Source organism: Musa acuminata, chromosome BXJ2-6, assembly GCF_036884655.1.
Source record: "Musa acuminata AAA Group cultivar baxijiao chromosome BXJ2-6, Cavendish_Baxijiao_AAA, whole genome shotgun sequence".
Classification (NCBI taxonomy): Eukaryota; Viridiplantae; Streptophyta; class Magnoliopsida; order Zingiberales; family Musaceae; genus Musa; species Musa acuminata.
In genome coordinates this window covers 22,240,591-22,254,958 of record NC_088343.1, presented here as the reverse complement: position 1 = coordinate 22,254,958, position 14,368 = coordinate 22,240,591, and positions in this window count along the sequence as shown.

The following is a 14,368-nucleotide window of genomic DNA, read 5'->3' as shown; positions in this document are numbered from 1 at the left end:
TAGAATATTTGACAGCACCATTTGTGAGCTAATTGGCATAACTAAAAAAGATAGGGGATGCTATTTTAAAGGTAAATGAGACGTCAAAACCATAGGAGCAACCTATACCGAAGCCGTGAAAACAATTTTTGCAAATCCAAACCTTGACTTGCTACCCAAGAGCTGTGAACACTTACTGCCTTTCAACTCTAAAATTCTTCATCACATTATCACAAGCATCATATTCCCCAAACAATTTCATCTTGACGAAATAAGTCAAATAGAGATAGGAACCATGTATTGGATTATGACCGGTCAGCATAATTGTTTTGGGTACTTAATTCGCCAACACATGCAGGATATTATGACTAAAGATACTATATTGCCATATGGGAGGTTAATCACTAGAATTCTTCATGCCTATGACATTTGCATTCCACCCGATGAAGAATCTATTCAAAATGATCGATATAACATAATAAATAAAAACCTGCTGAAAAGACTTAGGTGCACTTTTAGCAATGGCATATGGGTTAGGCAGCCTAGAAGGACGGATCCAATTCCTACACCAATAGAACAACCCGAAACACCAATTCTTATGGGAAATGAATCTCCTCCTCCTAGTCCCTTTGGCACAGCACCTTCAGCTCCTGTTTCCTCCTCTGAAGATATCATTATAGCGGAGCTATCTCAGATCAAATCATAGCAAGAACAAATTCAGAATCAACAAGTTGAAATTTTGAAGACACTACGACAGATGAATGAAAAAATAGATATCATGTATCAGCACTGTGGACTACCTCCTAAGGATTAAATTGATGTATCTTTTTATTCTGTTCTGTTTGCTTTTAACAACAAGTTCAAGTTTGTCATCGATTGAATGATAACTGATCTTTCCTTTTAGATAACTACTGTCTTAATCTGCATAGATGATGATGTCTTTTGGATAAACTATTTCTGGCAAATTTGAATGATGAACTTTGATAAATGCTAAACCTTTTTCTATGATCATCAATTAGCTGGCTTGTCTCTTTTTGTTGATGACAAAGGGGGAGAAGTGATGACTTACACCAGAACGATAGCATGACTAATATGAATTACAAAAACTTGTGTGATATGAATGTCTTATATGACTTGCAAATCCTTGAAAATATCACAAGATTGATATCATGAAATTTATATTGAAAATCTTTATCTTCTGTGTGATATGAATGTCTTATATGACTTGCAAATCCTTGAAAATATCACAAGATTGATATCATGAAATTTATATTGAAAATCTTTATCTTCTGTCGTAGCAAAATTCGTCCCGTATCATTTAACTTATGATTTTCATCGAAGTTTCGTACTTACTATTGTTTAATGAGGATAACGATAAGTTCTACGATTAGAACTTATCGGGTTATGCTTGAATCCAATGGGATGGAATTCAAGTGTTTTTTATCTTCTCATAATATGGCATATAGATAGGGGGAGTTATGTTTAACTCCGTCATCAATTGATTGTCATCATCAAAATGGGGGAGATTGTTGAATCTCGGATTTTGATGATATAATCAATTGGTGGGTTAATTGATCTAATCCATATTATTGAGTTAAGTGTGCAGGATTAACTACGATAACCAGAAAACATAAAGCAAGGATACCGGAGTCGAGCTCGATGGACGTTTAAGAGACCGAAGAATCATCGGAGATGCTGCCGGAACCAACCGAGAAGAAATCGGGAACATGTCGGAAGTTCGCCGAAGAAATCGTCGGAGGCTCGCGGAGATCACCGAGAAGGCTCGGCTACTCGTTAAAGTCATCACAAAGATTGGGAGCTTGCAGGGAGTCCGTCGGAAGAAGTTCGTCGGAAAGCTCGCCGGAACAAGACTCGACGTTCGCGGTTAAAAAACTTGCTTAGGATGTTTTTTTTGTGTTATGTAGTTCACTTGTAATTAGGATTAGGATTAAGAGATAATCCTATATCCTGGTTAGGGGCCAACTGGGCCCAAAGTCAGATTTGGTTTGGGCTAAAATTAAGCCAAACAAATGAATTGGAGAGCCAGGCGGTGGCACCGCTTGGCTGGGCGGTGACACCTCCTTGGCTGGGCGGTTGCACTGTCCAGCACCCGAGCGCTGGGCGGTGGCACCGCCTGGCTGGGCGGTGGCACCTCCAGCACCGGGAACCCTAAGAGAATTCAAATTTTGGAGCCCAAAATTTGAATCCTCTTGAGGCCTATAAATACCCCTCAAATCTCAACTGAGGTTACAACTTTTGAGAAGCATTTTGATTGAGAGAAAAGTCTTAGAAAGTCTTAGCAAGTCTTGTTTTCAATTTGCTAGAGAGTTCTCCTCCTTCTTTCTTATTGAAAATTTGTAAGAGGTTGAGCTGCTTGTAAAAGGTTGTAAGAGGGGTGTTTACCCTTCCATTTCAAGAGACTTGCTAGTGGAAGGTGGGAGCCTCATCGAAGAGGGGCCTCGCAAGTGGGGTAGGTCATTTGACCGAACCACTCTAAAAATCGGCGTAATCTCTGGTTTGCATTTTATTATTGTCATTTACATTACTGCAAATCTTCTTACTGCTTTAGTTCCTTATTACCCTTGCTGCGCAACTTTAAGAATACGCCTTCAAGTTAAACTTTTCAAGTTTTGTTCTTATCGTACGAAAGATTTTGTTAAAATCGAAGTTTTAATCCGCTGCACTAATTCACCCCCCCCTCTTAGTGCCGCTCCGATCCTAACAGCACCAAGCTCCGTGGCTCATTACAATTGGGACTCAAAAGAATTACACTATAAGGGACGCATTGTGCTTATGATAAATTCTACTTGCATCTTCACGAGTAGATTTTGGACCAAGTTATTCTATATGCAGGGTACTAAATTAAAAAGGAGTATGGCATATCACCCACAAATCGATGACGAGACAGTTATAAATAGGTGCTTGGAGACAGCCCAAAGCCACCCACCAAATATGACTACCCAAAGAGAACTCCAGACCCAGCGAAGTGCCATTATTGATCGACGGATCGTGACTCGACGACGATGACCCACTAATGAAGTTCTAATATAGTGGGCGAACCTACCAATAGAAGATGCCACTTGGGAGAACTATGATGACTTGAAGATCAAATTCCCAGAATTCATGAATCATCAGCCTCGAGGACAAGGCTGATTTGAAGAGGGTGGGTCTGTTAGGACTCTAGCTTGGAGAGTCCTAATTGAGAGGGACATTCATGTAAAACTATTAGGACTCTAGCTAAGAGAGTCCTAATTGAGAGGGGCATCCATTTAAAACTGTTAGGACTCTAGCTAGGAGAGTCCTAATTGAGAGGGGCATTCATGTAGGAGGTGTTTTCTTAGAGAAGAATTAGGAGTTGTAAGGGAATAGGAGTCTTGACTAGGAGTCCTATTAGGAGTTGGTTAGAAGTAAGAGTCTTAAGTAGGAGTCCTATTAGGAGTTAGGGTTTAGAAGCCCTATAAATAGCCATGTATTCCTTCTCTTTGGATAAGCAATAGATGAATTTTTTCTGCAGCCTTTGAGCAGCAACTTGGAGGGAGGAACCCCTATAGAGTTCCAAGGAGGCCGATCCCCTAAAGAGATCAACCCCAAGTTTAGAATCTGCAAGGGTTCTAACAATGGAACATTTCGGAGCATATCAACAATGAATGAAACATTTCGGAGCTTATCAATGGCGCATGAAATTTTCTGGAGCATATCAACGACATATGGAACATTTCGAAGCATATCAACAATGAATGAAACATTTCGGAGCTTATCAATGGCGCATGAAATGTTCCGGAGTATATCAACGACATATGGAACGTTTCAAAGCATATCAACAATGAATGAAACATTTCGGTGCTTATCAATGGCGTATGAAATGTTCCAGAGCATATCAACAGCGTATGGAACATTTCAGAGCATATCAACAATGAATGAAATATTTTGGAGCTTATCAATGGCGCATGAAATGTTCCGGAGCATATCAACGACATATGGAACATTTCGAAGCATATCAACAATGAATGAAACATTTCGGAGCTTACCAATGGCGCATGAAATGTTCCGGAGCATATCAACGACATATGGAACATTTCGAAGCATATCAACAATGAATGAAACATTTCGGAGCTTATCAATGGCGTATGAAATGTTCCGGAGCATATCAACGGCATATGGAACATTTCGAAGCATATCAACAATGAATGAAACATTTCGGATCTTATCAATGGCGTATGAAATGTTCCGGAGCATATCAACAGCGTATGGAACATTTCGAAGCATATCAACGATGAATGAAACATTTCGGAGCATATAAATAACAAATGAAATGTTTCAGAGCTTATTAGTGGCGTATGAAATGTTCCGGAGCATATCAACAGCGTATGGAACATTTTGGAGCATATCAATAACAAATACCAAACAGAAGCTCAAACATCGTCTTTGACGTTGCATTCATATCATTCTTATCCAAAGCATGTACAGAAACACATAACCAAAGCTCTGGATATCATATCAAACATATAGAAGGTGTAGTGGGACCACAGATAGAATGTGATTCATCCATTTCTGAATGACCACCAGACAGAAGTCTCCCACGTTTGGGAGCTCCATCCACCCACGTCTAGGTGAAGTCAAAGGGGGCCGGCAGAGCATCGCAGGCTCTATGCATAACTCCCTTTACCATTTCTGGCAAAGGTTCACATTATCTCACAACACCAGAGTACAAAAGGGTAGTATGAACAATGAATAGCATATATCGGAAGCATACGCGGAACAACAAAACGTACATGTGCCTTTACGAGTCAATACGATGCAAGCAACAATCTCTCACAAATGTATTCAGATTTGGAATGAAATGAAAGCAAGAGTATACCAAGATTCCAAGAAATCATATGTAGCTCAATTCAAATAAGAAGGTTAGATGAATTCAATATCCAAAGGAATGAAACTAGAATAGGCACATATCGAAAGCAAATACGGATCAATGGGATATACATGTGCCTATATGTGTCAATGCGATATAGCATAAACATTACACAAAAGGATTCAAGAATATAAATAATTTACAGACAAGATCTAACCAGAATTCAAGCACCAACATAAGCCTCAATTGAGTGAAGGGGACTGAATGGAATCTATTTCCAAATGAATGAAACAGAATACGCGAAATCGACCAAAGCTCGATTTCTGTCAAGATTCAAGAGGCACATTAAACAAATACTTCAGATTATCAATTATGCTCTAATACCCTTAAGAAAACTATTGTCGAAAGATATATCAATCTATTTTTTGTTGAAATAAGTTTCATACGAATCAAGGTTTCCAACAAGGAGTTACCATTGATTTAGTGACCAAAGGTCCAAAACTAAATCACTGTTTTACAGAATCCATAGAGAAGAATCAATAGATAGCAGAATAGGCATTTGAATTCCAAATTTTTCAATATATATATATCAAAAGAAAGGTTTACAAGTCTAGTTTCAAATGAAATCAGTTTGGTATAAATCAGAATTTCCAACAGGGACTTATAGGCATTTTAGTATCGAAAGGTCAGAAATTTTGATCTCTGTTTTGCAGCATCCATAGGCTCATTTGAAACAGACGTTTGGGTAAGTATTCGGTGTCCAAAAGTTTCAAAATCAGTGTCAAAAGAAAGATATAAGAGTCTACTTTCAAATGAATAAGGTACTGTCTAAACCCACATTTGGTGCTAAAAATTATGGCTGAAACAATATATAGGGTTCAGTTTACCAAAAAATTTTAGATCCATGATTTTTGTATCTAACAAGAGAAATATCAGGTTCTAGGCTGAAATCTTTCGAATAATTCAGAATAAATATAAGACAAAAGACTAATAATTCTGTAGGATGGGATTAGAATATTTGCTTTTGAGAATTTTGACCCTAAATGAGAAGATTTGAGTAAGAAACCTCAAAGCCCCAAATTTTTTTTCTTCTTCTTCTTCTCCCTTTTTCTTCTCTTCTTCTTTCTTTCTTTCTCCTGTTCTTCCATGCAGCTGCCTTCTCTAGTTCCTTATGAACGAAGGCAGAGAGGCTTAAATGGTGGAATTTATAATTTTATGTATTTTGCAGTTTAGTCCTTATATTATTATATTTACGATTAGGTCCACAGGGTTTACATATAGGTCCTCAGATTTTTTTTTTTTTTTAACAAATCTCACAAATCTTATGAATAGGTTCTCAGATTCATACTTTGGCTCTTTTATCAAATTTAAAATAGATACTTACATTACAACTAGAAACTTATACGAAAATTCAGAAATGAGGGATGTTACAAGAGAGAGGGAGGAGAATAGGAGAGGTAAGCAAAGACTCTTGCCTATAAACTACCAGTTTCCTCCTATTTATAAAGGTCCCTTATTGACTTAACCCTAATGGATCCTATCCTATTAGGTATTAGATCTCCGTCCAACTATCCAAGCCTCTTAGATTAGTGGATCTCTATCCAATAATCTCTCATGGGCTCTTATTGGATCTCATTTATAGGATCCAATAATTCAAGGGCCTATTGGACATCCAATAAGATAGGGGCTCCAATGGATATCTCATATCCGAATCTCTACTCATCGCAATGCCTACCATATGTGTGTGACCCTCTAGGCCCAATATCAAGCTGGCCGTAACTCATACCTATCAGAACTCCTTCTGGTTTAGTGAATTATTATTTCCATAATAAGTCACTCGACTCATCGACTACGGATGTACTAGGCTACTACGCCGTAGTCTCCAAACGATACAGGAGAATCCATTCCATTGGACCTGTCTGTCCTCAATTACCATGTACCTATAGTCCTTCATCCATCTAATATCCCAAAGACCATATACCTGGTATGGTGCTGTCAGACCCATATAGTTTCTACTCGAGTCTTGCTCTAATCGGATTCTCCCGGAGGACTCTTTCTCTCTCAATCCGAATGACCTTGGCTAGGGATTTGTTTGAGCAAGAACACATGAGACATTCCTCTAATGACACTGAGAGTGGATGATCCTCTATCGATACTCAATAGCCCTCATAAGGTTGACTACCACTCCCGAAGTTCGGTTGTTCTAGATCTGGACATCTAAACCTATAAGTCCGGTATCAAAGAGTGGAGCACTCATATATGACATCCTTGGTGTCTCAAGTCTAAGAATCAGATACACCATTAGGACCACGGAATCACTGTCTGATAATAAGGCATCATCAACTATCCATCATTCCGTAAGCGGATCAATTAGTGAACTCATTCCCCAATTAGCACCTATATTATATCCCTAGTATCCCCACACGAGCAACTATGATACCAACTATATCCATCATATAGATGGGTATACAACATACTAGTCTATCTAGTTATCTCGATATCCCTCTCGAGTAACCTATGACTGGGATTATTTAGGATATGTGTTTAAAGGCGAATCAGTCTCATTATGATCTCATTACTATCTGATTCCTATTACACAGATCCAAGGACATCATAATATATATATGCATATATGCAATAGTCAATATAATAAGCAAAATGATTGTGTGTCACGTCACACGTGCCATCACTCATGTGATTAGCTTGTATGACACATATGTCGAGCTGGAGGATCGGTCGATGTATCGGTAGAAGGCTTCGGGCCATGGGTTCGGGCATCAAGCCAAGAAGAGTAGAAATTGCACCAAGGAAATCAAAGTTGCGGAGGTCAATTGGCCGATTGGGCAATAGGCCGCAAGAGAGGATGATGCGCCGAAGAATTGGATGAAGTGTCGATGAACCAATGACATTCCAGGCAACATTGATTTAAGCCTCATAATAATTGTCTAGATCGAAGTAGGTTTTAAGTGTGCAGGATTAACTATGATAGCGATCAAGGCATATAGTAAAATGAAGTCTCGGAGTCAAGAACGAGATTTCGTTGAGAGTTCGATAGTTCATCAGAAGTTCTGTCGGAATTGACCGAGAAGTCCTAGAGCTTGCTAGAGAATCTCGTCCAAACTCGCTAAGAAGATCGTCGTGAAATCCAGGAGCTTGCCGAGAGTTCCTTAGAACATTGCCAAGAGATCGTCAAAAGTTCGTTAGAAGATCATCGGAAGCTCACCGAAAGAAACCTAGACTTACCGGACTTATTTAGCATAGTGTATGCCTTAAAATTCATAGTTAGCACATAATATGGTTGGAATTGGGCCAACCCAATTGGGCCCATGTTTGGGTTGTGTTCGGCCAAGTGAAAGGCCCAAATAGTGACCCAACCGGTGGCACCGTTAGTAGCACAATCTCTGAGACTATGTCAGGTGATGGTACCGCTAGACTAGGTAGTGGTACCGCCCAGTGTCAATGTTGCAGGCAGTGGTACTGCCACGACTCAAGAAACCCAGGATGAGACTTTTTTAGGCTCCAAGTTTGAATCAACTTGAGGCCTATAACCTCTCATCCCTGGTTAACAAACACAAGAATTGAGAGTGAAAAAGAAAGAAAATATTATTGTAATCTTGTGTGAACTCCTCAGAAACTCTAAATGTTAGAGAAGTTTAAGAGAGGAGGTTATGGGGGTTGTAAAGGTTCTCTCTTGAACCTGTTGAAAGGAGAATCGAGTTGTAAGAGTAGTTGATCTTTGCCCATTGAAGGAAGATCGTTAGTGGATGTCGGTGCCCTCGACGGAAGAGGAATTGATGGAGTGGATGTAGGTCACGACGATCGAACCATTATAACTCGGTTTGTATTTCATTCTTATAATTTATCTTTATTGCAAACTATTAGGAACGAGTCGGCACTAAGAGGGGGGGGGGGGGTGAATTAGTGCAGTGGTAAAAATCATGGTTTTGAAAATTCTTCGTTTCGTACGATAAAACCGATTTCGGAAGATGTTGACTTGAAAGCATATTCGTAAATGTATTGAAAGCAGTAAGCAAGTAAGGAGGTTTGCAGTAAGATAAATTACACAAAAGAAAAGAAAACTAGATTTTTATATTGGTTCGGTCGTCGTGACCTATATCCACTCTATCGATTCCACTTCCGTCGAGGCTACCGACATCCATTATCGATCTTCCTTTAATAGGCGAAGATCAACTTCCTTCTTACACCCCTCTTCTGTTTTTCATAGGTTTATGAGACAACCTTTACAATCACACACTCCTCTCAAAACAAAATTCTAAGTTTAAGTTAGAGGAGGGGATTTCTCAAGAGATTTCTACAGCGTTTTCTCACTTTTAAACTCTTTGTGCTTGTGGAAGTTAACTAGGGATGAGAGGGGTATTTATAAGCTTTAAATTGATTCAAACTCGAAACCTAAAAGGTCTTATCCCAGGTTTCCTAGGTACTGGCGGTACCACCGCTGTTCTTGGGCGGTACTACCGTCGCAAGATCTACCATTGGGTGGTACCACCGCCTGATAGGGGTGGTACCACCGCTGGCAGCATTACTGATGAATCTCAGATTTTGATGATGAAATCAATTGATAGTATTTATGTTTTGATCTGTATTTTGAGTGATGCAGGATGCTTCGATCAGGGAGAGACAATTAAAGTAGGAAGAATCATGTTGGGCCAGAGGAAAAAATGTCAGAAGATTGGACGTCGGGCCGAAGGATCGGTCGACGTATCGACAAAAGGCTTTGGGCCATGGATTCAGACATCGGGCCAAGAAGAGCAAATATTGTGCTAAGGATATCGGAGTTACGGAGGTCAACTGGTCGATTGGGCAATAGGCTACAAGAGAGAACGATGCGCCAAAGAATCGGACGAAACGTCGATGGACTAATGACATGTCGGACAACATGATTCATACTTAGTAATAATTATCTAGATCGAAGTGTATTTTTGTGTGTATAGGATTAACTACTATAGCAAGGAATAAAGCAAAATGAAGTCCCGAAGTCAAGAACGTGATTTCGTTAGGAGTTCGAATGTTCGTCGGAAGTTCTACCGGAAGCAACCGAGAAGTCCAGGAGCTCGCCAAAGAAGCTCATCGGAACTCACCAAGAAGATCATTGTGAAGTCCAGGAGCTTGCCAGAAGTCCGCCGGAACATTGCCGATAAATTATCGGAAGTTCGTCGGAAGATCGTCGGAAGTTCGCCAGAAGATCACCGGAAGAAACCGAACTTATCTTGCTTAGATTATGTCTTAAGAATCGTAGTTAGCACATAATTAGAGTTAGGATTGGGAGGTAATCCCATCAACTCTAATAGGGGCCAACCGTGCCCAAAGTTGGACTAGTTTGGGCTGGATTCAAGGCCCAACCAGGGTTTTGAAACCCTAGCCAACGGTGGCATCGCTTGGGGAACAATAGCCTAGGACTCCTGGGCGGTGGTACCACCTGTTGAATCTCGGATTTTGATGATGAAGTCAATTATCATTTGTTATCTAATCCATATGTTGAGATAAGTATGTAGGATTAACTACGATGGAAGTAAGACATGCAGTAGGAGTTACGTCGGAGTCAAGACCATGATCTCATTGGGGGTTCGAGAGTTTGACGGAAGTCCAAACGGTCGTCGGAGGTTCTGTGGGAACAAATCCAAGAAGTCCAGGAGCTTACCAAAGAAGCTCGTCGGAACTCGCCAAGTGGATCATCACAAGTCTAGGAGTTTGCCGGAAGTCCGCTAGAGCATCGCCGAGAGTTCGTCGGATGTTCGCCGGAAGTTCGCCGGAAGCTCACCGAAAGAAGCGATTGATGCACCGGAGCAAGTTACAGTATTAATGTCTTAAACATCTTAGTTAGCATGTAGATTAAGTTAGGAATGGGAGGTGATCCTATTAACTTAATCTGGGGGCAATTGGGCCCTTGATAGACCCAAATTGGGCTGAATGGATCAGCCCATTTGAACCTAGAATTCCTAGCCGGTGGTGGCATCGACAGGGTTAGTGGTGGCACCACCCAGGAGACTTAGTCTCCCAGGAATTTTAGGTGGTAGTACCACCCCTGTCAGGCGGTGGTATCGCCGGTAGTTATTACTGCTAGCGGTGGTACCGCCCCGTCAGGCGATGGTACCGCCTGAGCTCGGTCTCCGAGCGATCTCAGGTGGTAGTACCGCCTAGACTAAGTGGTAGTACCGCTCAGTGACAGATGACAGGTGGTAGTACCACTAAGTTATGACAGTAGTACCGCCAGGACCTCGAAAAATCGAGAGATGACACTTTTCAACTCCAAATTCAAACTGATTGGGGCCTATATAAACCCCACCCTTTCTACATGAAAGGAAAAACTCGAAAACTTGATCTTACTTTGTGATTTTAGAGCTAAAATGTGTTGTAAACACCAAAAGTTCTCCTCCCTCTTTTCTTCCAAGTTTTGATCATTCAAGAGAGGAAAGAAAATTTTATAAGGGTTGTCTCCTAAGCCCGTCAAAAGGAGTGAAACTGTAAAAGGGTGATTGGCCTTCGCCTATTGAAGGAAGGCCTCTAATGGATGTCAGTGACCTCATCGGAGGAGGAAGCCAAAAGTGGATGTAGGTCAAGATTGACTGAACCACTCTAAAATTGCGATGCTCTCTGGTTTGCATTTATTCTTGTTGTTTACCTTACTGCAAACCTTCATATGTGCTTTACTTCCTCATTACTTTTGTTGCACCCCTTTATGAACTGCTTTCAAGTTAAGTTTTCAAAAACAGTTTTACATCGAAAATGATTTCATCGTACGAACGTCATTTGAAATCGATGAAAGTTTTTCCACTGCACTAATTCACCCTCCCCCCCCTCTTAGTGCTCTTGATCCTAACAATTAGTATCAGAGCGAGGTTAATTCTCAATCAGATTAAAACCCAAGAGAGATGGCATACACCAAAAACCAAGAGGGCCACTCTATTACACATCCACCTATGTTCAATGGGATGGACTACACCTATTGGAAGACCCGAATAAGGATCTTCCTTATTTCAATAGATTTTGAACTTTGGAATCTTGTCGAAAATGGATTTTTAAAGTCTTCTCTTCCAATGATCGATTGGAATGAATTGGAGAAAAAGACTTTCGCTCTTAATGCAAAGGCTATGAATGCCTTATTTTGTACACTTGATAAAAATGAGTTCAATCGTGTTTCAGTTTGTGAAACCGTATTTGATATTTGGCATAAACTTGAAGTGACTCACGAAGGCACAAGTAGATTGAAAGAGTCAAAAATCAATCTTTTGATACATTCTTTGGAACTTTTCCGAATGAAACCGAGCGAGACTATTGGCGACATGTACACCCATTTCACGGATGTCGTCAATGGTCTAAAAGGACTCGGAAAAAGTTTTTCAGATTTTGAGCTCGTAAATAAGATTCTAAGATCTCTTCCTAAGAGTTGGGACCCTAAAGTCACTGCTATTCAAGAGGCTAAAGATTTAAATAACTTCCCTCTTGAAGAACTAATTGGGTCATTAATGACCTATGAAATGACTTGCAAGGCTCATGAAGAGCAAGAAGACATCCTTCTAAAGAACAGGAAGGATATGACACTTAGAACTTTAGATGACCACTTGAGAGAAAACTCAAGTGATGAGGACTGTGACGATGACTTGGCACTTTTAACAAGGAAATTCAAAAAATTCATTACGAGAAACAAGTTTAAAAATGACACAAAAAATAAATTTGAACCCAAAAAGGACCAAGTTATTTGCTACGAGTGCAAAAAGCCGGGACACTACAAAAGTGATTGTCCCCAAGCCAAGAAGAGAACATCAAAGAAGAAGGCACTTAAAGCAAAGGGGATGACTCAAGTGCATTTGAAGAAGAGGAGTCCAACACTGAGCAAGTTGCTCACTATGCCCTAATGGCCATCGGAGAGGAGGTAACGAATTTAATTGATGTAGATTTATCATTTGATGGATGCAAAATAATTAGTAGAAAATATAAATTGTTAAAAAAGGAGCATGATAGTCTTATCAATAATTTCGATAAATTAAAAACTGAATATCATAATAATTTAGCTCCATGTATAAAATACCATGATCTAGAAACTCTTCAAAATGAGAACTTGCCACTTAAGGACACCTTGAAGAAATTCAAGGTTGGTAGCAAGTCTTTGAATATGATCCTTACAAATAAGGGTCATATTCCTAAAAGAAGTGAAATCGGATTTGTGAGAAGTCCTCACAAAAATCCAACCACCTTCATTAAAGGCCCAATCTTAAATATTCGGCACCAAAGCAAATGCAACTTTTGTTACAAACATGGACATAGAACTTATCATTGTCCATTCAAGAATGTTAGTCCAAACAAACTGATTTAGGTTTCTAAAGGAACCATGATAAATTCTATGCAACATGATAAACAATTTAGATCAGTTTTTGAGGCACCCAAAAGTAAATGGGTACCTAAAAATCATCCTTTCATGTAGAAACATATACCATCACAAGCTAGGAACAGGAGATGGTATCTCGATAGTAGATGCTCAAGGCATATGACCAGAGATTCATCTTAATTCTCTAAGCTCACTAGCATAGACGAAGGCTATGTCACCTTCGGAGACAACAACAAGGGTAAAATCATTAGCAAAAGAACCATAGGTAACAAATCCAACTTCTTTATTGAATATGTTTTGTTAGTTGATGGTTTAAAATATAACCTCTTGAGCATTAGTCAACTATATAATAAAGGATATATTATCAAATTCGTATCTAATACTTACATAATTGAAAAACCATACAAAAACATATCTATGATTGCATTAAAATAAAATAACGTATACACCATTGACATCAATGATCCTTGTAATGAAATGTATTTCTCGGTTTTGAATGAGGATGCTTAGCTTTGGCATAGGAGATTAGGTCATGCTAGCATGAAACTAATCACTTAAATATTATCCAAAGAACTTGTACGAGGAATTCCTCATATCAAGTTCATCAAAGATAATGTGTGTGATGCTTGCCAATTAGGAAAATAAATTAAGGGTAGTTTCAAATCTAAGAATCAAATAAGCACCTCTAGGCCCTTATAATTAATCCATATGGACTTGTTCGGACCAATCTCTACATCAAGCCTAGGAGGTAGCAAATACGCCTTCGTCATTGTAGATGACTATAGTAGATACACATGGACTTATTTCTTGAAACACAAAAATGAATGCTTTTGATGTTTCATCAAGTTTTGTAAACTTGTTCAAAATGAAAAGGGTTTTATGATTTTATCAATTCGAAGTGATCACGGTGGTGAATTTCAAAATCATGATTTTCAAGAATTTTGTGAATCTAATGGATACAACCACAACTTCTCTACTCTAAGAAATCCTCAATAAAATGGAGTAGTAGAAAGAAAGAATAGAAATTTACAAGAAATGGCAAGAACCATGTTGAATGAACATAGCCTACCCAAATATTTTTGGGCCGAAGCCGTAAACACTGCATGTTATATTTTGAATAGAGTTCTAGTAAGACCCTTACTCACCAAAACTCCCTATGAGTTGTGGAACAATAAAAAACCCAATGTTTCATATTT